Source organism: Phyllostomus hastatus, unplaced genomic scaffold, assembly GCF_019186645.2.
Source record: "Phyllostomus hastatus isolate PE091 unplaced genomic scaffold, TTU_PhHast_1.1 phas_contig_283, whole genome shotgun sequence".
NCBI classification, from domain to species: Eukaryota; Metazoa; Chordata; class Mammalia; order Chiroptera; family Phyllostomidae; genus Phyllostomus; species Phyllostomus hastatus.
The window spans coordinates 5,897,510-5,917,922 of NW_025333833.1; the positions used below are offsets into that span (position 1 = coordinate 5,897,510).

At 48.3% G+C, this 20,413-nt stretch overlaps 1 protein-coding gene and 1 non-coding gene across 6 annotated transcripts in view; one reads left to right on the top strand and one right to left on the bottom strand.

The window, feature by feature from the left end:
- The window catches only part of RABGAP1L (RAB GTPase activating protein 1 like), a 453,918-nt gene that overhangs the window by 224,148 nt on the left and 209,357 nt on the right, over positions 1–20,413 (top strand). The window lies entirely within an intron of this gene.
- LOC123818600 lies at positions 8,836–9,023 on the bottom strand. Its single transcript, XR_006785669.1, has one exon. It is a non-coding gene; the product is annotated as a U2 spliceosomal RNA (small nuclear RNA).

Sequence of the window (20,413 nt, forward strand, 5' to 3'; positions counted from 1 at the left end):
GTTTTAATACTTATGACCTTATTGTTGAGACATATTTTTAAATTGTACATTTTTGTTTTTTGTTAAAGATTTTACTGAAAATAAAACTGTTCTATGTAAGTATTATGACCGTAGGGAGGAATGTTATATGTTATAACTCTATCTGGAGATACTGGCATACTGGGACAGTCCAGTAGCTACTGCTGAGCACTCCTCTGAAATTGGTGGGGACAGGGTTGCGGAGAGAGTGTGGAGGTGTCTCCTAGTCCGACCTTAGCATGTCTTGCCTTGGTTGAGAATCCATTGTTACATTTGGCCTGATTAAATCCTTGATAAAGAATTTATGATAAAGGGAAATATGCATAATTATGATGCCATTTCATCTATTGCATCTTCAATTATTTAGTCAACAGACATTTGCCAGATACTTACCAGATGCCAGGAGTTGTGCAAAGTCCTAGGAAGGCAACTCTACCCCGAGAGAGTCCCTGACATGGTGTGAGTTGAAGGGGGTACACACAGGCAGCAAAACGGGCGGTTATGGGGTAGCCTGGTAAGCGCCGAAGCGCCAGCGTGCAGTGATCTGGGCAATTTGTGGGATGGGCACCTACTGGGTCTGGGCAGAAGGAGAAGGAAGGGGTGACCGCCAGAACCTCGCCCCTCACATCTAGCCCGTTCACCTCCCCCTTCCCATTTAATCGCTGTATTTTAGACTTTCCCACTTACATTAGTAAAGCCTTACACGGTGTTTCTCAAACATTTTAATCTTAGAGCTTTCAACAGCTAGCGGAGGAGAGGGAGCTGGTGACTGCGTAGAGAGGAGGCGGGGCGCCGTCCTAGCGCGCCGCCCGGCGCCCCGCCTCCACGCGGGTTTATGCCTTTGTCCGTGTCGCTGGTGGAAAGTGTGGGAAGTGCGATTCCGATGCACGTGTAAAGGCCTTTTAAGGAGCACAGGAAGTGATCATTGTCTTCAACTCTACAGGTCTTCCAGTAAAATTCGTCTTTTTTAAGTTTGGGAGTGCATTTATTGACCCGGGGGACAGTGAAACAAGGACAGGCCTGGAGCAGCAGCAGCAGCAGCAGCAGCAGCAGCAGCAGCAGGAGAGCAGAGCAGGCGGGGCCGCTCTGGCTGTCCAGGAACGCTGCGGGGAGGAAGTGAGCCCGGGCGGGGCTGCTGTCGCTCACTGGAGAGTCGGAGAAAAGGGGGCCTTGGGGACAGTTTCAAGGGGTGGTCCCGGGGCAAGCTGCAGCCGCCCACCGCTCCCCTGGTTGCAGGCCTGGTGGGAACCTTAGAGCTCGCACCGGTGGGAGACGCACGCCTGTGGGGTGGGAGAGGGGTGGGCGTGCCCCTGAGCAGGGAAGCGTGGCCAAAATGTAATTTCAGGGAAGGTCTCCCGTGGGAGTCTGGTGGTGTCACATGCCCCGCTGTTGCGCACTGTCATTCGGCAACGTAGAGGCGCCCAAGTAGCTACGCTCTTTTCTAGTCAGCCCCCTCAACACGTTGCCAGAGCAGTCTCCCTGGAGCTCGCGTGCTGTTCTGTCGTTTCCTCGTTCTCCTTGGTTTAGGGAGAAACCCCGAACCCCTCAGCCTGCGTGAAAATGCCCTCCGCACCCTGCCTCCAGCCGGCCCTTCCGCTCCGAGGGGGCCGCCGCCCCCACGCACGTGGCCGGGCGCTCTCCGAACTGCCCTCGGGAAAGCCGTTCGTTTGCTTACGATGGCACTTCTGTCTGGAGCGCACATCCCTCTCCCTTTGTGTACGCCCGTTTGACGTGTTCAGAGGTCCGGCCAGATTGAATGACAGTTCATTCCCTTTGAGACTTTTTCCTGTTTTTAACCTGAGTGTAATTTTTCCTCTTTTGGCTTCTTTGTAAATCTATGAATAGTTATTAATATTTACCTCATTCTTCCCTCATAATTCCTTATACATATACCTTTTTACTTATTGCCAGATTATTAGTCACTTAACAAAGATTTAAAAAAATATTCTCCAAGGCCAAAATTGTCGGCCACGTACCCTGTGCGGTATGCGCCCACGGATGTCCCCTGAAAGGAGCTGCAGTTGAAGGCTGACCTTGTGGACGTACCGCCGACCCGGGCCCCTGCGGTCCGCTCCCAGCGCCGACGTGCACTCTTCGAGCCGCAGCCTGACATTTAATTTTATGACTTAGTTATTTTCACCCACAAAGTGGGTGTGATGATATTTCACTCTGTGTTATAAAATTATGTTATTTATTGAAGAGCTCCTTTGAGCTCCTGGGAGGAAAATGGTCCAATTTATAGAAAAAATAATAGGATCATGCCTCTGCAATATGAAATATTTTTTGAACACAATTTACAGATAATTTTGTTTAAATATCAAATAATGTAGAACTACAGAGCCAATAACAGTACCTATGCATGCAAATGGATGTCATCTTTCCTGTGTATGAGTTCAGCCTGTAATGTGACACCAGCAACAGATCACGGAGCATTGGCTGAATTTTCAGGAGGCGGAAATCGCCGCAGAACCACACGTCCCTTTAGCACAGTGGCTGAGAGTCTGCGCTGTGGGATAGACAGCCTATGTTCCAGTCGCTTTTAAGCCTTCTATGACCCAGGGCAAGTACTAACCCTTTCTGGGCTTTGATGTCCTCATCTATAAACCAGAATAACCACTACTATTTAGAGTATCGTTTCCAAGAATAATTAAGGCAATGTGACACATAGTAAACATGTTAGTTATTGTTATTATAATCTTTCCATGGAGAAATCAGGCACGCTGGCTTTAGCTGGAGGTCCAACTTAGTGGTCAAGAACTTTAACCTCAGGTAAACCTGGGCTTTAATTCTCGCTCTTCCTGTGCTATGTGTATAATTTTATGGGAGTTACCTAATTTGTTCTAAGCCTTTCTTAGGTTTTTGAGGATTGAATGACATATGCATGCGAAAGGTGTAACAGATGCTTGGTGCATGGAAATATTTAACAGGTAATTGGTTGCACTCGCAATGTTCTGCCATTGCCGCCTTCACACAGACTGCTTCGATTGGATGTATTTATTTTAGCATAAAAGTGGAAAGGAATTTTCTCCTAAAGAAAAAAAATACATATGTTATAGAAGAATAGATCTAAGTGGAAATTTAAAGAAAATAAGGCTTTTCCAGACCTGTCCTAAAAACTCTTAGGGGTGGTCAGAGGGGCTGCTGCACTGGCAGCCTAGCCTGGTGGTGACCTTGGAGAAGTGAGAAACACTGCACCTGGCTCTGGGGTTCCCAAAGTGAGGGCCACACCGTCACCCAGTGGGCGAGGGAACGTGCTGGACTGTCATATCGCGATATGACCGACACGCAGCTAAACTAGTAAGTGTACAGGTGTAGAGAGAGAGACTCATACACGCACATACACCTCCAGAAAGTTGAACCTCCAAAAATACAGATCTGTGTAGTCCCTGTGGTCTCTCCTGCAGGTTACTCTGAATGGAGCTGAGAACTAAAAGTACTTAATTTAATGTTCAAGGAAGGAAAAGACTATTCTTTGCCCAAAGTCCCAAGTCATGGATAAGTACCCATCATTAAATAGAAGTAACTCTGGGTCAGTGCACATGCTGTGAAAAATCAACCAGTCAATGGCAGCCTCGTAAGTTGGCCGTGGCTACTGTAGGAACTGTTACAATGTCAGTGGGCCCAGGACTCCCTTTTCAGCAGCTGAGAGAACTGCTGGACAGCAGATCAGCGGGGATGTGAAAGAGCTGAGCAACAGAATCTAGCAGGCAAATGCGGGTCGCACTCCCCAACAGGAGCGGAGCACAGCGGGGCGTTCACCAAGACAGTCCTTGTCCTGGGCCGTGAGATAGATCTCAGCGAATTCCGAAGAACTGAGCTTAGAGCGAGAATATCCTCCGACAGCAGGGGATTTAGAGCAGACATCAGTAATGGGAATAAGTAGGCAGGAAAATGGTCTGTAAGTCAAAGAGGAAGTCTCAAAGGAAATTTTTAAAGATACATAGAAATGAATGAAAATAAAATATATCAAAATGTGTTAGAGGCAGCTAAACCACTGCTGATGGAACATTTGTGGCATTAAATGCTTTTATTAGAAATGAGGAGGGGTCTCCAGTCAATAATCTAATTTACTCCCTCAAGCAACTTAAGTTTCCACCTCAAGAAACTAGAAAAAGAGAAAAACTGTACAGAAAAAGAAAATGATAGACTGCTATCTCCTAACACACTTAGATGCAGAAATTTCCCATAGGAATCAAAGAACATAGTGGTTACAATTAGTATTCCTCCTCGTACAGATTAATAATCAAAGTCTGTTGTTTTAATGACAATTTCAGTTCAGTGCTTTCGGTTACTCCTGCCGCACCCTCAAAAATGAGTTGGCTTAGGGTCAGATACAGCCGACTTTGTAGTTTCATTTTGTCCTCTTCATTTGTATCACCAATGTTTTCAGGTATAGTTACTTTTGCAGATTGGACCAAAATCCTTGGCATTATCTTAAAAATTGAGCCTTCCTCTCATTTGCCTTTTCTGAAACAGCCTGTGCACCTTTCATGTAACTTTCTATTTTTTTTTAGAGCATCGAACCTGCTTAATCTGAAGTTCTCCTTGCTTTGAAAGGAGGTATCTAAAAATCTAAAAATGCTTCTTGCAATGTGTTCATTATTAGGTTAAATTTTCCTCTTTGGCCCCGGTGGCTGCAAAACTGAAACCAGTTAGAGTTAGAGTAATCCACAATATCCCCTTGGCATTTGCAGATGAGCTCCTTGGAGTTTTGTGCTGGTGGCTTTTCAAACAGCGTGCATTTGCTTCGAAGTGAAACGGGCCACAGGGTGAAGTGTTTGGTTTGATTTACACACTGTGGTTCCCTTCATGAGAAGACATCTTGTGCTTGCTTGAAATAGTTTCTTTCAGCAAAATACTTTCCTAGAAGTTTAAATTGACCATTTCCCCTCTAAAAGAAAGTGATAATTCTTTCAAATAAAATGTTTATTGGGGTGGTAGTTGAGGTCACAGGTCTTACCACAGATCTCATCCGTTTTAAAGGAAGAAAGTAAAAGTCCTCATTAGACTTAGCTGGCGACATAACTCTTTTTCCTTTCTGGTACTTAATAAGTCTGGAGCTAATAATAAATAGTGATGGTTGCATAACATTTTTCACATTATTGTGTTTTTGCTCACCCTCGGGCGTCCAGGCCAGCACGCAGGGGGTTGTTTATGGCTCCTTAATTAGGGTTCCAGCAGTCAGAATAACAAGAGGGTGCCTGGCTCATGGAGTTGCAGCTTGTCCTGATGGGCTTCCCTCGGTCACGGTTACAGTAAACAGAGAAATTAGCAGCGTTCTTCCACAATGATCCTTTCTACAAACGACAACTCTGTTTATAGTTAAGCATTGAAAAGTAATAACATACCCATTGAATGAATAGAATTTATAGTTACAGCCTTTTAAAAAGAATTACAGATATGGCAAGGTACCAGTTATCTTTCAGACTGAGTTTTAAGTGCTTTCCATCACTGCCTAACCGCCCCCCTCCCCAAGTAACCTCCTTTAGACCTCAGACATCGTGTGGTGTGCCTGTGACGCAGACGGAGCCCCCACAGCCGCGCTGCGGTGGCCGCCCTCGAGGTCGCTTCCCTTCGTCCTGTGGACGCCACGCAGAGCAGAACACCTGGTGCAAGCATGTGCAAAGCATCGGAAGTGTGTTAGGGAGTCGTGCAGCGAACATTTGTTGAGCATCTATTATGTGCCAAGAAGAGAAATACAAGATATGTTCCTTTTCCTTAATGTTTAACGTGACTAGGGAAGGTAGAGGTAAGACATGGCTGACACAGGGAGAAAGCTGCGGATCCACGCCAGCAAGGTCTCGGTGACTCTCCATTTGCAGGAAGCTTCGAGGAGGTGGGAAACGCCGCTTTTGGTCTGCAGCGGATGTACACAGCACCAAAGGCGATGGAGTCTGGGTGGGTGACGGCGATTTTGACCAGGGGAGGGCTCAGGGAGTGCACTGTGGCAGAGGAGCAGGAGCGGAGTGACAGGCCCAGGGAGCAGCTGACAGCCCCCCGCCGGTGACCAGGTCAGTCGGAGCAGCGTCTGACGGGGCCCACGAAGGGCCCCAGCGGGGCGGCGCGGGGCCTGGCCCGGGGCGGGCTGTGCGTTTGGGCGAGACTCTTAAATTAAATCTGGAAAAAGAGCTTTACTTTTGACTTTTAAAAGTAATTTCCTTATCTGTGTCAGTTTTAGAAAGATGAGTGCATACTGGCAAGCACGCAGAAATAAAACCATGGAGTGGAGGTGTGGGGAAGCACTAATCCGGTGACACCCAGGACGGGTGAAGTAAGGACAAGCGTGACTGGGGGGGGGGCAGCTGGAGACTGGCACCGCAGGGTCTCCCTCTCCCCTCACTCTCCGCCGGTCCCCTCTGCTCTGCCTCCTCCCCGGCCTGCTGCACGGCGGCTGGAGCTGAAGTGTGACTCAGAGCCCGGGCACAGAGGCGATCTGAGTGGGTCGCTGGGACCAGGTTCAAAAGTTGGAATGGACACTGCACATTAGTTCTTTTGTTGGGTCCTGGGCAGTTCGTCAATGAGGGCTCAAAAGTTTGTAAATTATTTCCAGACAGATGCAAGGGGCTCGACTGTGGAAGCAGCTTCCTGCTGGTTGGTGGGGGTGGTTTAGGCAAGTACAGACCTGCAGTGGCCTTGCTCGTGGCGCGAAGGAGGGACCTCCTGCAGTGAGTTGGGGGCACTTTTGTACAAGGAGCTTCATGTCTCTGACTTGTCAGCCCCCCAGAAACTGAGCACACGGAGGACAGGCAGCTGTGGGAATGGAAAGGTTTTCCTCCAGTGCCATAGGTCTGGAAAGGATCTGCTCTCTCTTGAATGACATGAGTGAACTGGGAAGTACATGACCAATGCAGTGCGAAGGGATTAAATTGCGCCCATGTGGCAATCTCTGTGTCTGCAAAGGTTGCCCTAACTGGCCTGTGCCTCAGCCTTTGCTGCGGCCCCTGGCTGGTGTTGCCACGAGTTGCCTATGCCATCCCCGAGTGCCGCATGGAGTTCAGCCCGGGCTCAAGCTTGAGACTTTGGTGAACGCTTTAGGATCGTGGCAGGTCTAATATCTTCAGTGTGGAAATTACCGACCGTTTGGAAACTGCTGAAATTAATGTAGGTTCCTTGACTGAGGCCACGGGGCGTGGCACCCGTCTGCTGGGTCCCAGTATCACCGCTGCTGATTGGATGGGCACGCGTGTGTCTGTGGCTGAGGGGCCTGAACCAGTGATATGCCGTGTGCCAGTAGACACCCTGCAGGGATTCTCCTCTTCACTCCTGTGACCCTCGTCCCCAGCCCCTTCATTCCAGTGCCACCACTTTGGGGACCTGCATCTCCTCCCTAACCTTGATATACCACCATCCTGCTAGACAGTTCCTGTTTAGTGAAGGCCAGAGGCTGTCCCTGAGTTACATTGCCTCGTGGCCCTCTTGGGCGAATACGAAGACACCTGCCAAGGCTAGGGTCCCCGTGGTTCCTTGAGCTCCATGCCAAGCCCCGACAAGCTGGAGACGTTGCCCGAGCATCTCCGGAGGCAGAGCCGACTCTCTAGGTCCCTGTAGAAGCGTGGCTCCGTTCTCAAGGGCCAGGGACTCGTGTCCTTCGGGATGCACTTCGGAGGAGAGGGCTGCTCTGCCAGGACAGCGGGCTGCTTTCAGACCGAGAGACGATGCGGCCGAGGGAAGCAAACAGAGCACAGCACGGGGGCGGCGAGCAGGCAGCCCCAGTGCCACCGCTCAGCTCTCCTCTTCCAGAGAGGAGGAAAGTGCTCTGGCTTAGTCCCTGCGTTTCAGCGGTTCCCAGTTCAGAGTTATTTAGTCATTGGCAGCCACTTCCCCCTCAGCACCTGGAGGGACAAGGGGTAAGGAAAACATTCCCTTCTCCCCTGGCCCGCCACTTGTTCCGTGATGCAGTTCGAAGTTCACATTGACACCTTGCCTATGGCTGCTTTCGTGCTCCAGAGGCAGAGATGAGTGGTCCGTTCAGTGACATTTGGGCCACAAGCCCAAGAGTTGAATGGAGAGAGCAAGGACAGTTCTTTCCTGCTACTCCTGGAGGTCCTGACGTGTCTAAACATCTGTGCAGCTCCTCCCCGTTCAGCTGTGTTGTGGCCTCCTTTTTCATACCAAAGGTCTGCCCTGGAGCCGCGTGCCGGCCATGCCGGTGCCTTCTGCAGGGGCTGCGATGTGTTGTCTCAGCCTGAGGCAGCGAACTCCTTATGCTGTCTTACAGGTTTACTGCCAGACTAAGTTAACATTTCCATGGGATCAAGTATATATAGCTTCACAATTTTGTTTCTTTCCCTCGTTTAACCTTGTCTCACTTTCAGGCTTCTGCTAAGTTCCCCTTGAGGTGAACAGGTTCTGCCAGGGGTAGCTGTCCTTCTGTGGGCCCCTGCGGATGGTTTGTCCCCCTTCCTGAGCAAAGCAGGGGCAGTTATCGGGGAAAAGCAGAAGTCGCTGAACCCCACTCCAAATAAGGCCTCAGGTGACACAGTAGTCCCCCCTTATCCAAAGCTTTGCTTTTTGTGGTTTCCATTACCTGTGCTCAACCAAGGTCCAAACATATGAAATGGAAAATTCCAGAAATACACAATTCCTGTTTTAATTGCGTGCAGTTCTGAGTAGTGTGCCGGAATCTTGCGCTGTCTGCTCCGTCCAGTCTGGGCTGTGACTCATCCCTTTGTGCGTGATTGACGTTAACGAGACCTTAACTGACAGTGGTGGGGGTACGCCGAACACAGGTTTGAAAACATGAAAACCTGGGTTAGTTTTAGCTCTGATGCACCTTTGGCTTTGTGAACCCTTGTGCATCACTTAACTTCTCTGAATATTAGTTTTCTCCTGTGGAAAATGAGATAAACGTACCCACCTTCTCTTTACAGGGGTGTTTCAGGACCAAATTGGAGAGCTCTTTTGAGGGGGATCGGTAGAAAAGATCACGACGGAAACTGTCATTCTTACTAAACTGATAAGAACAGATGCTACACTTGATCGTAGCCAAGAGGCCAAGAAGCGATAAAACTGTCATTCTTAAATCAGGCTTCTTCAACCTCAGCACTATGGGCATTATGGGCTGGATCATTCTTTACTGTAGGGGCCATCCCGTGCGCCCTAGGGTGTTTAGCAGCACCCTTCACTTCCGACTACTAAATGCCAGTAACGCTCTCCTAGCTGTGACAACCCGGATGTCTCCAGATACTGCCCCAGGAGGCAGAGTCGCCCCTGGTGCAGGAGTACTGCTGTAAACCAAGTAAATTATTTAAAGCAGCTTACTCATAGTAATGCAGTTAGTCTGTGTGCCGGCCTGCTCTTGCTGTAGTAGACTCTTGTTTATGTGTCTGTCATTGCTGCGTGGAGCATCGTAACACACCACAGCGCTCAGGCCGGGTCCGGCCCGCCACTTGTTCCATAGTGCAGTTCGAAGTTCACATTGACACCTTACCCATGGCTGCTTTAGTGCTCCAGAGGCAGCGATGAGTGGTTCGCTCAGTGACATTTGGGCCACAAGCCCAAAATATTTACTCTTTGGCCTTTGACTAAAGAAGTTTGCCCACCCCCTATTTTAGAGTGTTTTAAAGTATTTTAATAGAATATCCCTTCCCTTGCACCGAACCATGAGTGCTTAGATTTAAAATTGTTTGGGGTGTTTTTGTGCAGATTTTGGTGAAAAAAACAGTTTCAGTTGGTACAAGTATGTAAATCTGGTATACAGTTAAACTGAACATTATCTGTGCTGGCTGCCGTATGGACAGATACATCGTGCACGTTAACTGAGAGCAGAATCTCTGGAGCCAGACGGCTTTGGTTCCCGTGCTGGCTCCCCTCCTGTGACCTGGGACGAGTCCTTCCACTTCTCTGAGCCTCGGTCTCCTCATGTATACAATGAGGGCGGGTGATGTTAAAACCTGTGAGGACTAAGTAAATTCACATACGCAGAGCGTGTACAACAGTGTTTGGCATCTAATAAGCACATCCTCATTACTTTGGTAGCCAAACAGTTCCAGAAATCAACTCAATTCAGTTTATATTTGGCTTGTACAGTTTTTTTGTTTAGCAGTGCCGTTTAAGGGTGTGAATGCGTAATAGTTGTTTTCATAGTAAAATGTGGGCAAATAATTTGACTTAATTTATTTCTTCCTCTAATGCAGACATGGATGAATGGGGGAAAGTCATTGAATTGGTGTCTAGCCAGGCAAATTATTTAATTCTAGCCAGAGATTAGCTTTAAGTCTTCAAAAAAAATATTGTCTCTCCAGGGTTTTGCCACTAATAGAAACCAGATTACCCCTAAAAACACATTATGGCTTTTTCCAGGTGTTTGTCACTCTCAGTGACACCCCCCCCGCCCCCGCCCCCAGGATGGCTTCTCCGGCTCACGCTCCGCTCAGCTTGTATCCACCAGAGTTCAGGAACCCCAGACGCAAGCCCCCCCGGCTTCCTAGAAATCCGTATTTTAATGCAGTTTTCCATTTGTGGGGTAGCATGTTGACCCAGAGCACAAAAATGATTATAGATGATCTTATTAATGCTCTTATATAACATTTAACCATTATAATTTCCTTATTTTCTAGACAGAAAACTCAAAACAGAATTACCAAGATGAAATTTTTATTCCCTTTTTTCCCCCTTGGACACATGGGGTATGTTAGGTTGCCACAATTGCAATGATTAATTAGCTGGCAACTAATTACTGAACTCTGTGAGGTGTGATGCTAAGTAATACAGAATTTGGAAGGAAATACAAGGCCTGGATCTTGCCCCCCAGGGGTTTCTGACTGTATGAGAAGACCATACTGCATTTATAGGTGTTTAAAGAGCAAGACAAAGATCACACAATGTTCTAAAAGCATTCCAAGAGATGCTACATGACTTTTCACACTAAATTATCAGGTGAATTGTATGGACAATGCGTGTTTCCTGTTCAAAGAAGAGACTGTTCAGAGTTGACGACAGTGGATTTGTCCCGAATGTCACAGCATTATGGCCTCCCAAGTCGCAGGACCTGGATACGAGGTTGGGCCTCTCATCGAGGGGGCGCGTAGATTATGGGAATAGTCAGGACAGAGTGCCTGGCGGGAACAGGGACACATTCGGGTGGGTGTTTTAACAAATCTTTTTCCAAAATAAGCCTTTTTCTTTTCTACCTACACAACTTGCCATGCGGAACATGCATTGAATATTCCTCTGTTTCTAAAAGAGATTTTTACTCTTCCAGTGATGTGCACCTGTGTGCTGCCGGCCACACTACCTCAGTGAGAGGGTGGGTGGGGGCTGCCCTTACCCGTGGACAGTCGCACAGTGTCCGCGTTCCGGTCACGCGCTCCGTGTTCCAAACATCCACTGTAGTTGTACAGCGGTTTCACGCATCCAGTCCTCCTTGATCCTCACTGCCGGCAAAGGGAAGCCCCATTTTTCAGACGGGGAGACTGAGGCCCAGAGTGGTGGGTCACATGACCAGAAAGTGAGTCCCGGGACGTGGAAAATCTGTCTCCGGATCCCCTTCTTTCCGCTGGAACGGCTTTCTCCCTGGCGGCGGCAGTTGGCGCTCTTTGCCGTTTAGGACGAGCCAGCCGCTCCGCCCTGGGCTGCGCACCTGAGGCTGTGTGTAGTTCTCACGGCAGCCTGCACGGTGGCGACCACTGCGACCACCATTCTGCAGGTGAGGCTGTGAAGCACAGACAAGTAACGTGCTCGGAGTCACACATCCAGCAAGGTGGCCCGGAGGCACTAAACCCGACTGTGTAATCAAGGATGTAAGGAGCAGTTTCCTTTTTAACTGGGGTTGTGGGTTGATAACACTCCAGGTGGTCCAGGTGTCCAGTACTGTGATGTAATTCCGTATCTGTACCGCCTGTAGCGCGCTCGCCTCCCAAACGCTGGTTTCCATTCGTCTCCACACTTCTGAGCCTTTTACCCATGTTGTCCTCCTCCCACCCTCCTCCTCTGTGGCAGCCACCAGTCCGTTCTCTGCATCGGTGCCTTTGTTTGCTTTTTGTTTGTTTTTAAAATTACACTTGTGGATTATCCGTATTCAAGGGAATCTGTTTTGCTTGTTTTCCTTCTCAGAAAAAGACCTAAGAGTTGCACATACATTTCCGTAAATGGAGTCTGCAGATAGTATATAAAAGTAGTTTTCATCCATAGGTGGTTTAAAAGCAATTCTATAGTGAAAGCAGTAACCAAAAAGGGGGAATATGTGTGTTAGATTCTGACGTTCTTAGTCACTCTCCCTTTTTGTCTTCTTATATTCTTTTCCCCCTGATTAAAACACCTCAGATACCATGGGCAGGGGATGAATGTTATTCAAATGTCCCCAAAGAGGAAAGATTATTTTTCATTTATTCAACAAATATTCTATAGAGTACTTCCTGTCAATGCACAGGGAATGCCTGCCTTGGAGTGTTTGCAGCCCGCCTGCGGAGGCACATGAAGCACCAGCAGGGGTCGGTGTATTCAGTGCTCAGCTAGAGCTTTCTGGAGGGCGGAGGGGAATGTGACTGCCCGCCTTAGGGGGCTGAGGAAGGCTTTCTGGGGGAGACGGTACCCGGAGGGTGGGAGGGGTTTTGTGGGGATCTCCTGGAGCCCTCGACGGTGGGAGAGACTCCCCAAGGAATGACCCTCAATGCCCGGTGCGTTCCAATCCTGAGGAAGGACGTAGAATGATAAGAAAGTTTCCGTAGCAGCAGTTCTGGCCTCTGTCTCCGGGACTCTCCAGGTGCGACCATCTTTCTTGGGTTCGCCCACTGGAGAGGAGGGCGGACAGACCAGAACGCACTCACGGGCGCCTCTTAAGGCCTCAGTCCTGGGACTCTGACAGTCCCTCCAAGTCCCATCTGGTGGGGAGGTTCTGAAAGTTGGTGACAAATGCTGGCCCAGAAAGCCGCCCCCGCCCCCACCCCCCGCGCCTTTCTCACACTCTCTGTTCATGGCCCCGTTCTCCTGTGTTTGCACAGCTGGGGCTCTCCTTCCGACAGGAGCTCTGCCAGGGAAGACTGTGGCTGGACTTCATGCCTTGGAAACCTTTTGCTGGGTTAGAAGAATGAACCTCAGAAAAGTTAACTATATGTGAAGTTGTGTGTGTGCGGGGTCGGGGGAGCCTGGTATTGAATATATTTAGAACTCTCTGGATCTTGCAAGAGGCAGAATGCCTTCAGAAGTGGTAGACCTGAAATAAAGTAGAGCCGCCTTGAACGCACACCAGGGATTAACTGCCTTCTACTCCCCAAAACAAGACGGACTCCCCCCTTCAAAAAGCTATTTTATAAGGTCATGCCATTCATCCTCGTGAGCACTACAGCCTTTTTCTCACAGAATATCAAATATTTGCACAACTGTAACGATTGCATTGAAAGAGTGGAGAGCGTGTATTGCAGGGTGTGTGGGCAGTGCACTTTGGAGAGGGTGTCTCTGTGGTTGAGCAGACTACGGGGGTGATCAGAAGAGTCGGTTTGGTCGGGAGTGCGATGTGCCCGAGGCCACACTCAGGCGGCGGGAACATGCAACAGCCGTGGCTGGAATCAGTCACTTTCTTTTTTTCACATTTATTTTTATTTTTTATGTATTGAATTTATTGGGGTAACACTGGATAATAAAAGCACATAGGTTTCAGGTGTACGATTCTATAATACATCATCTGTGTATTGTATTGTGTGTTTGCCACCGGAATCAAGTCTCCTTCCGTCACCCTTTATCCCCCGTCCCATCCGGTACGTGACCACGCCGTTGTCTAACCCAGTAGTTACCTTCCACCCTGGAGACCTGTGCAGCGTCCCCCATGTTTCCCTGCCTTCACCCCACCTCCCGAACGCGGCCCGCTGTGTGTGAAAGACGGCCTCACCTGCTCCCAACAGGGGGGCCCTGCGTCATGGGTTGTATTTCTCACTTACCTTTTTGCGGGGCTGTCTGCTTGCTTGGTTTCCAGCTAGTGGCCTGCACTTTTATTTTTTTGACTAGGTTCTTTTTTCCTTCCGCTTATGATCCCTCTAGTTTCTGTTGGTTTTCACTTTCCTTCTGTTCGCCCCTGAACTCCTTCGTGTGTGTGTAATATTAAGCTGACGGTCATAATATTTATAAGGTATTCATTGTTTGGACTTGGCACAGTTTCTCCTAGTACTCCTAGTACTTCTGAGCTTAAATTTCTGACACCAAACAAAGCTGAGCTGCAGTATAGCTTAAGCGCCAGTCACAAGCCAAGGAAGTGCCACCCAAGCCTCATTTCCCCACGGCCCAGTTGCTTAGTGTTGGGAGCTGGTACAGAATGTTCAGTGAGGCTGGGAAGGCGCTATAGCCTAAAAAACCAAAAAGATGGGGGAGATGCTCCAGGAAGCTGATGGAATCCTTCACTTCAAGAAATGGTGAAGATTTGACTGCTTTTGAGTGGGACCTTCTTCCTTATATACCTAAAGATGTAACTTCCTTTGGTTGTTTAATATATGACAAATTGTAAGTTATTCAGACAGATAAGTTTTGATCCTACGATGTGGTATTATATTAACAACTTCTTTTTCCTCATTAGGATTCTTAAGTCCCTTTAGAATTTATTCCAAGAAATGCAAAGAAATCTCAGTGACATTTATAGTTATTAAGCATCCAGTTGCTGAATGCTTCAGCTTTTACCGCGTCTATTTCTCCGGCGTCACAGCTCTCAGCAGTTCCATCGTGGTTGATGGTTTCTGCCTCCAGTAGAAGCCAAGTGGAGAGCAGGAAGAGAAACTGCATTTGCTGCGTGCCGGGGGCTGGGGGCGCTGAGCATGGGTGCGGGGTGGCGGATGGGGAAAAGCCTGGCCGGTGAGCAAGCCGAGTCTCTTTCACCGAGAGAGGGTTTTGGAACCCCATCACAAGTGGTTAAGGTCATTCCTCGAAGAACAGGTGCCCCCTCGGTTTGCTTCTCGATCATGGTCACTCAGGGCGGGTAACAATTGGCCACCTCTTCTGGGTTAGTGCCTCTAAATGCGCCCCTTTTGATGTGGAGGGCATGCAGAGTGCTGTGGGGGCGCAGTGGAGGAGGAGGGCTGTGGGTGGTAGTCAGGGTCCGCCCCGCCCCGCCCCGCTTTCATCTCTTGTAGTAGGAGCATCCTGCCCATGATTTGTGGTGTCTTCCAGACTGCACGACCCAGTGACTTGCCGAATGCTGGGCCGAGCACCGTAGCGCTCAGTGTCAGCCTCACGGGCCCAGGGCGTCCGAACGGCAGCGCCCCTGTTTGTGCCTGACGCCGGCCACGTGCGCGAGGGCCACGTGCGTGAGGGCAGCCATACAGTTGTCCCCGGATCCCGGTGGTGTGATTGCGAAGAGTGAATGAACATTCAGTTTAATTAATCGGTTCTGCTGAGCGGTGCGTGTGGCGGTGTATGTGTGCGCACACGCACAACGGTTTTTCCTGACGATACTGTGGTCCTGTCGGGAAAGCAAGGTGTGCCTCTGGATTTATTGCTTAGGTGTTTCATAGAAAGGGCAGTTTTCATTTGCTGTCTGCCACGGGTTTTAGAGTCCACACCAACCGAGTGGGAAAGTTCCCAGCATCTCCTGGGCCCAGAACGGTTCTGTCTGCCTTCAGTAGAGTCTGTGAAGTGTGGCTGTAATTTGCTGTGCCTGATATTATCTGTTGTAGTAAAATATAACTGCATTTATCAAATATCAGTATATGTGATTCAATATCTCAATAGGGGATTCAGGGAGAATATATTTTGTTGGAGGAGGTAGGTTACACGGAAGATAAAGGAGTGGCAGTAGCGGTTAGTGGTTAAAGCCCAAACTCTGCATCCAGACTAGCTGGTTGCGACCCCGGCTCCTTGCCTGTGTCAGGTGGAGCAAGTTACTTGCCTCTTTATATTTGCCTCATTATGAAGTGGGGATAACTGGGGTCTGATGGACAGAGCTGTGTGAGGACTAAATGTGTTAGTATACGCACGGTGCTCGGAACCTTGCGGTGTTCTGCCAGTGTGCTGCACTGCCAGCGCCGTTTCTGATCGCCGTCACCGCAGCTGATGGCGGGTCCGGAGGAGAGGTCAGACCTGAGCTGTGTCTTAAGGAAGCTGCAGGATGTGACTAGAAAAAGAATTTGAAGGTGACCCGGGCGTGTACAGGGAATGCAGGTGGCATGTGTGTATAGGAAGACAGGTGTCACACAGTCGCTAAATGAGCAGCCTTGGAGTCCAGCAGGCCGCTGCCATTTACTTACCGCGCGACTTTGGCTGTGACCTTTCTAAGCTTTAGCTCCGATCTTTCTTATGGCGATAATATGGTGATAACCTCACAGGTTATTTTGAGGGTTAGAAGAGGAGGCTCCTGTAGAGCACTTACGACATTACCTGGCACAGAAAAAACTTTCAAAGGGATGGCCTCTGTTAATTTGTACTTTTCATCATCGTTTTTGTCCTTGTCACTAGTGTTATCCATATTGCATCGTAGTAGGAGACACTGCTGGGGAGATGTTGGGGAAGCAGAGAGAAGGGAGTTTAGAGGTTATGGCTTAGCTTTAGGAGTTTGCTCTTGGACTTAGGTAATGGGATATACTAAACTTTTATATGAGGGAAAGGAAAAGGAAATGAGTGTGTGCAGTGTGTGTGTGTGTTCATGCACAGATGTACGTGTTGGCAAGGGCATTTTTTTTATCCTCACCTGAAGGACATATTTTTTTATTGCGTTTTTAGAGAGAGGGGAAGGGAAAGGGAAACATTGATGTGAGAGACGGATCGATTGGTTGCCTCCTGTAGGTGCCTGGACTGGAGATCATTCATGCCTAGACCGGGATCAAACCCAGAATTTAGGTGTGTGCCCTGACCAGGAATCAAAGCTGCAACCTTTTGGTTATGGGACAATGCTCCAACCAACCGAGCCACGCCGGCCAGGGCGGCAAGGGCATTTGAAAGAGGCGTGGTCTTGTTGGAAGCAGTGGTGCAAGAACCTCAGTCTGTTTACACTGTGCAGATAATGTGGGGGTTGGGAACAATTAGATAAACTAAAGGGAACAAAACAGTTAATATGGTTTTTAACAATTGAAAAGGAAAGCAGTAAGAGAAAGAAAAGTAATTGTTTACTTTGTTGCATATTTATTATGTATAAGACCCTGTGCTAACCCTTCTATGTTATCACTTCAAAGTAACTCTGAAAAGAGGTTCCGTTGTTGTTCCATTTTACAGATGAGAAATCAGTACATCAAGTGGTTAAGAATACACGGGTAGTGTGGTGGAGACAGCTCATTCCCCAATACCTGTTTTTACCTTCTCCCCATAGTACTAACAGGTCAGCTGGGCATGTGGCTACTCAAAGTCCTAGACTCCCTTGCAGTTCAGTGTGACTAGCTGTGGTTAAAAACAAGCAAGTGTTGTGGGTAATTTGGGGAGCTTTCTTAAGAGAGGGTTGGCTCGCACCCTCTGCCCCTCCTTCTTCCCTCTGTTCCTCCGCTGTGCTGTTCTGGGCCTTTGACAGTTGAGGCCTGTCTGAGGCCGCGAGGACTGGGCCGCACACGGGCAGTGGCAGAACAGAAGAGAAGGCTGGGAGGAACAGAGCTTCGCACCAGCCCCGAACTGCCCACCCTTGGGCGTTTATAAAAGGGAGAAAAGTCAGCTTCTCTCTGGGGTTTCCTCTTGTTTTCCGGCCAGTCCAAATCCCCACTGACAAAGGTCACCCAGGGGAGAGCCAGGAGTGGGGCCTGGGCTCTGGCCTCATCGCACTGTTTCTCTGAGCAGCCCTCGGTGTCCGCTGGCCCGTGCAAGGGACCGTTGAAAAGGCCTCTGGCGCTGCAGCTCTGAAAGCCATGTGTGCTGAGGTCAGCGTGTGTCCAGACCTGGGCTCAGGACCCCAGTGGTGTCGCTCTCGGCCGCCCGGAGGCGCTCGAGCGCTGCGCTGCCCGGTCCTCCCAGACGAGACGGCCCGCGTTCCCTCTTCCTTTGCACAGACGGGCCTGGTCCTGGGAATGCCACCCTGCCGCCGAGGGAAGTTGAGTGGTTTTAATGATCAAGAATGGTGATTTATAAATGGCTCTTTGAAAAATAACACTGTCTTTAAGATAAGGACTTGTGTAGTTAATTCTTAGGACAAAAGTTAATTCTGCAAAACCATTGACAGAAGGTGTTTTTAGATGCTGCAAAACTATTACTCTCTGACTCTTATTTTGAGCAATGAGCATAAGATGTCGGAATTATACACTCGATCGGCTGCTGACTGGCAACCCTAAAGAACTGGCTGGGACTGCTAGGAGGTTACCCATATTCTGTGTTCCTAGAAATCCTCAACCTGAACGCTTTCGAAAGCAGTAGTTCAGACATCATTACCCACAGAGATATCAGAGTGCTGGGGAGTGGGTAGGTTTGGGCTGGTTTTGAGGTAAATTTGGCTTCATTTCTCCTCCCCTCTGAACAGTCTGCGTGACCACGGAGCGTCGCATCTCCGTGAGCAGTGGGTTCGGATGGTCCTTGTAGCCCGTGGCACCGTGAGACTCGCTCCCAGAGGGTGTGGACGTCACGCGCTCCGTCCAGGTCCTGTTCCAGACCGGCGCTCCTCACTCAGAGTTTGACTTGGGGCCAGTCCCAAAAGGGCAGTGCAATTTTGGATTAATGTAACTAATTCCAAATTCATTAAGAATTACGTGATTTCCCTGTCAGGAACCAAATGAGTTGAGAAATGTATTTACATTGCTTCAGCACGGCTCCATTTAGCTGTACTCAGACCCGCTTGTCTTCTTCTCAGAATTTTAGTCTGTTTCTCACGTAGTTACGTTATCTTGAATCTTTTTTCAGGAACAGTTTGCAAAGGGAAAATAAGAAATTTTGATGTCGTACTCTGGGCAACGTTTTTGCTCTGCTTTCCTAATCTAAGGGGAGTTGGGCAGCTTACAATTAAGCGTTTTTAAACACATTCTTTGCTAAGTCAGACTCTAAGGGCTTTACCTGTACACTTCAGGTAATGTGGTGTAATGGACAGAACATAGACAGAATGCGGAGTACGAACACTCCGGATCCCAGTGCCGTCTTGGAACCTGACCTTTGTAAAACAGAAACATAATAGCCCTGCATCTTGTTGAGAAGGTTAAATGAGATGACACATGAGAGTTCGCTGTAAACCCTACGCTGCGTTCGGTGCCCTTGCAGTTGGCCAGTCTGTAGGTGGTGCTCCGCTCCCCGCAGCGCGCACACAGAACCTCAGCAGGCTGGGACTGCGAGGGAGCTCCCTGAGTCAGTCACACCAGTTTCTTCGTTTTGCCACTGAGTGAACTCAGACGCAGAGACTGATGACTTTCCTAAAGCCACAGAACTAGCAATGGCAGAAAAGGCAAGATCTCGCGAATCCCAAGCCAGTGCTTATTTCACTTTGCCATTGTTTTTCAAGTCTCTGATTCCATGTATACAAACATTGTAAGGTCATTTTTCAGTGTCAAGGACCATTTGAAATGAAATCTGGCTTCGGGAAATGTTACCGTTAAAAGTAGCTAATAGTTTTCTGTTTTTGATAACTGCCATGTGGATATATAAGAGGAGGTCATTGCTCCTAGGATAAAAATAGTAATTACTGACTACTAATTTTTATGCTCAGTATTACTTTCTAAGACACTGGGATCTTTTCCTTTAAGGAACTTACACTTAAGAGATTTGATCTATTATCTTGCTATGTTATGGTAGACTTCTGCCTCACAATGATGTTTTTTCTTTTTGCTTTTGAATTCTGGGTAGACATTACAAGAAATGGCCAACACTAGTTTCAAACTTGTTTAATCTTCTTTTACTATAAAAAATATTGAGTGCAAAAAAAATAGCTGAGCATAATAAGCATTTAAAACAGAGAATTGTTCAGAGAAAGGTGAAACCAAACTTAGGGAAAAAAAACTCATTAATTTAAACTCTAAAGTAAGGATTGTGAGTAGTGCCTGAAATGAAATTTATTTGAATTCTTTCCTCATTGCCTATGCAAACCACAAACGTAAGCAGGATTAGGAAGGGAGTGTTTCAAGTGGCCAACAGAACACACTGTGTCCAAGCAGCCTTCCGTGCATGGGAACACAGATAAAACACACGGAAGAGGCGAGCTAATTGCAGACGCCTTATCCGGTCAGGACAGCGGGTCCCCCCCCCCCCCCCTTTCCGCCACTTGGTGGAACTGGAAGTCAGGGATTTGCTTTCTTCATAATTATTTTGTAATTAAGAATTGCACAAATTTCTGTTCTGCTTGTTCATTTGTTTTTTAGATTCAATTATTGATAGATATGTATTTATTGCCATTTTGTTGCTCATAGCTTTTTCTTACCCGGCAAGCTCTTTATCTGTCCTTAGGATGCACCAGGTTCTGCCTTTTCTGCCACTGCTAGTTCTGTGGCTTTAGAAAAGTCGTTCATCTCTGCACCTGAGTTCACTCAATGACAAAATGATAGCTTTGCTGGGTAGATACAGAGGACATTTTGATGTTTGCCGGATG